At 47.5% G+C, this 4,390-nt stretch overlaps 1 non-coding gene across 1 annotated transcript; it reads right to left on the reverse strand.

The window, feature by feature from the left end:
• Positions 1-761: 761 nt before the first annotated feature.
• On the reverse strand, positions 762-921 carry LOC124251617 (U1 spliceosomal RNA). The gene has a single exon (XR_006891810.1). It is a non-coding gene; the product is annotated as a U1 spliceosomal RNA (small nuclear RNA).
• Positions 922-4,390: the final 3,469 nt, after the last annotated feature.

Consider the following 4,390-nt stretch of genomic DNA (forward strand, 5'->3'; position numbering starts at 1 on the left):
GAGGCTCAGGGAGCCAGGGAGCTGCCCGAGGCAATGAGCACAACCCAGACAAATGGGAGCTTTACCAACACCTGGCCAGAAAACACCCAGCAAGGAGAGAGCCAGCCAATGGGTCTGACGCATACGGCATTCTATTTTCATGCAACGTATGCTATTTTCATCTACTTACAGAAAGGGAAATTCTAGGGGGATGGAGAATGGATTCATATAGTTTGAGATTGTTCAGCATTTTCTAAGATGACTTGCCTCAGCCTGTGCATGAAAAGGCTGGCTGTTCCTTTGCACGAAAAGGCACCTGTTACCCACTGAGGATGCTGTGACCAGAGGCAGGCCTGGCCCAGTGTCCCCAAACTGTGCCAGGAGGCAATCAGAGCACCAGCCTCCTGCCAGATGGTCCAGTTAGAAGTCTCTAAGGTTGGAAGTCTTTGACAAAGGCTCAGTCACACTTTCCTTGCGGCCGTGGGACTTCAGAGAGGCTGAGATGCTGACACACATTAAGAATCTGCAGAGAAGAAAAGAATGTGCTGCACTACCCAAGTTCATGCCATCACAGTGTCCACACTATGGAGACCCTCTAAGCAGCTTTGCCACCCTGGGGATCCGTGGAGCATTTTAGGATGGACAGAGATTGCAATATAGAGGAACACAGCCTCCTCTCACGTGGCAGCATGAGCTGGGCTTGCTCATCTCTCTCCTCACCAGTCTTCCTAGCTGCCTGGAGGCACCTGGAGGACAGATATGCATGACAGCCTCTTGTGAGCCTGGTCCCGTGCTTCCTCATTCCACTACCACAAATTATGCAGTCGAGTTTCCCACATTTGGGGAAATCGCAGGGGTCAGCACATCCGGAGTGCAATGGATAAGCCTCGCCCTGGGAAAACCACCTTCGTGATCATGGTATCTCCCCTGCCAGGTAAGTTCTCTTGGTCCCACGCTAACCATAGAAGGTAGTTACCGTCAATGCCATTTTATAAAGGAGGAAACCAAGGCAGTTCAGGGAGGGTAGGAATCCTGCCCAAGATCCCACAGTTACAAAAGGAAGATCTAGAATTTGAATCACATCTGCCACATTCAAGTGAGCATCTCAACCCCGCGCCAGGGAGAGACCCAGGGATAAGTGCTCACAGTTTCTCTGCAGTTGATGAGAAGAGAAAATGCGGATGCAGAAGGTTGGGCTCTGTAGCAGAAAAGCCGGAACTCAAACCACAGCAGCCACTGTCTGTCTGCCCACCAGCTGACTACATATGGGCAGGTCAGGTGGGCTGCGGGTAGGCAGAGCCTGCAGAGCCCATGGGTTCGACATCCCACAGTTGTATCACTGGGTGTCTAACTTCCTAACTGGCTCTGAGGGCTGTAGGTGACCCCAGCGAGTTCCTGGGGCTCAATCTGAGTTATCAGATAATTGATTATGGCCACAAATGGAAAGCCAAGGAAGCTGAGCTTCCAATCATCAACAGAACAGCTGGAAGTCACGTGAGTTTATTTTCCCTTGACTTCCTCATTTTGTTCTCATCTCCTACTCCCTACTTTGTCTCTGACTTATGAACCAAACTCTGGAAGCTTCTCCTCTGGAAATGAGTGAGGTGGAGGCAGGGGGACAATATGCTGGATTGTTCAACATTGTCTTCATCTCTGATTCCTTCCTCTCTGCCTCCACCACCTTACACCCAAGATGGGAGCCGAGCATCAAGTCCCCAGATCTCCTCACCTTGGCGTCTCCAGGATGATCCTCCAGCACAGCTCCGGTGGGAGCCCCATGCTTGGGGGCCTCTCAATGGCAGCAGGAAACCTAAGCCAGTCCTGCTGGAGGAGGCACAGTTGGGCATGGAACATGACTCTCTTAATCTGTAGTTATTGGCATAGATCCACACTGTGTTCAATGCAGCTTTGATCCAAGGCCCAGGAGTCCTGGGTTCTGGGCAAACAATGACATTCACTCATGTGGGAAAGTTGCCATATGTCTCTGGGCACGGATTCTCATTGTTCCTCACTCTTCAAGATCCAGCTCCAGCATCTCCTGCCTGAGCCTTTCCCCTAAAGACTCAGTGCAGTCCTCTTCCGTGCCCCTCAGAACCACACACATCTTTCTCATAGAACTCATTCTCTCTGCCTGTTTCCCCCACCATCCGGAGGACAGGCACCACATCTTCCCCATCTCACTGTCCCCAGCACTCTACTCAGGAACTGCAGCAAAGCAAACACTCAAGAAGTGTTTGCTTAGTACATCAATGGACCAATGCCATGTGGGAATAGGGAAGCACTAATATCTAGAAGTCTGTGACTACCATGAGGAGCACACCTTTTCTCCTTTGTGAAACTGAGTGAGGCAATTTGAATAGACATTTCTCCAAAAACAATATTCAAACGATCGACAAGCACATGAAAAGGTGCTCAATGACACTAATCATTAGGGAAATGCAAATTAAAACCACAATGAGATACCACTTCATACCCACTAGGATGGGTACTACAAAAGAAAAAAAAGAAAATAACAAATATTGGTGAGAATGTGGAGAAATTAGAACCCTTGTGCACTGGTGGTGGGAGTGTAAAATGATGCAGCCACTGTGGAAAACAATATGGTGGTTCCTCAAAAAGTTGAACATAGAATTATCGTATGATCCAGCAATTCTACTTCTGGATATATACCCAAAAGAATTGAAATCAGGGCCTTGAATAGCTATTTGTACAGCCATGTTCATAGCAGTATTATTCACAATAACCAAAAGATGGAAAATATTCAAACGTCCATCATTGAAGGAATGGACAAACAAAATGTGGTAGCATACAATGGGGTATTGTTCAACCTGAAAAAGGAGGGAAATTCTGACACATGATACAACACGGATGAAGCTTGAAGACATTAACCTAAGTGAAATAACCCAGACACAAAAGGACAAACATTGTATGATTCCACTCATATAAGGTATGGAGTAGAGTCAAATTCATAGAGACAGAAAGTAGAACAGTGGTTACCAGGGCTGGGAGGGGAGTTAATGTTTAATGGGGACAGAGTTTCAGTTTGGGAAGATGAAAAAGTTCTGGAGATGGATGGTGGTGATGGTTGCACAACAACGTGAATGTATTTAATGCCACTGAACTTAAAAATGTCACTTAAAAAATGGTTAAAATTGTAAATTTTATGATATGTTTATCACAATAAAAAAAAAAAGTAAGTGAGGCATGCATTTTTCTGGGTAACAATCATAGCCCAGCCACCATGTAGCTAGTGCTTATGCATGTGTGAATGCCCCCATGTGATAGAAGTGTCATTGTCCCCACTTACAGTTGAGGAAACTGAGACAAAGTATCTAGTGATGTGCCAAAGCCAGACATCAATGAAGACAATTAAGTCAGAAAGAATCCTGCTCTTCCAAACTCCAAACTGCAAAGACCTGTGTAGTGGACATCCGCATGGATCAGGTCACCCCTTCCCGGGGAGGGCTCTGGGGCAGTGTCAAGTTACCTGCCTCAAAGAAAAGAGGTCCGAAGAGAAAACATGTCCTTCAGCAGGATCCTGATTTATGATTAGACCCAGTATGAGTTTTCCCAGTTCACACTTAGCAAGACAAAGAAGATATTCATCTTCCTAAGAATTAAATGTTGACGAAGCAGAACGATTTGTGTACACAGACCCTAGCTATCGGAGACGAAGAAAGCCCAGAGACATACACTAGGGGCTGCGTTCCAGCTGGTTGTGGAAACTTTCCCCCGTCTCAGCGGCCTGCCAACCTCTCTGGGCTGTAGGGCTTTAAGGAAGGACAAGACCAGGAGACGCCACAGATCCTGCCTCCATGGTTACCAGCTTGCCCTAAGCCAGCTGGGAGGCCTGGGAGCTGCCAGCAGCTGGCTGGGCAGCAGTGCATGGTGGGTAATGAGCTGCCAGTCTTGCTGGCATCCATGCTCATGAGATATCAAGAAAAATCGCTATCACAGGTGTCTTCTTATGACAAGAGGAAGAAAATGTTCCTGTTCCTCTAATACCCAAGACTCTGAGCAAGACCCAGGAGAGGGCTTGAGCAGTCTTATGAAAATGAAAACAGCAATAACAGCAGGGAAGCTTCCCTGAGGTCCTACTGTGTACTGTGTAACGCGCTGAGCACCAGGCCGTGTCAAACTCCCTGCGATCCTGTGAGCAGGGCTCCGGGATCCATCTTCCTTCAGAATTTGAGGACTGAGGCTGAGAGGAGTTAAGAAACTCATCCAAGGTCACGTAATTCATAAGGGCAGGATGAGGAAGGAAACCCAGGTCTCCCATTCGCCTAAAGTCCCCTGTTATCTTGGTGGCTGGACTTGAACTCTGACCCAGCAGATCCGGGGTTGAATGCCAACTCTGGCATTTCCTAACCATGGAATTTGGAGCAAGTTACTGTAACTTTCCATTCCTCTT

The sequence above is a fragment of the Equus quagga genome, chromosome 13, assembly GCF_021613505.1.
Source record: "Equus quagga isolate Etosha38 chromosome 13, UCLA_HA_Equagga_1.0, whole genome shotgun sequence".
Lineage (NCBI taxonomy): Eukaryota > Metazoa > Chordata > Mammalia > Perissodactyla > Equidae > Equus > Equus quagga.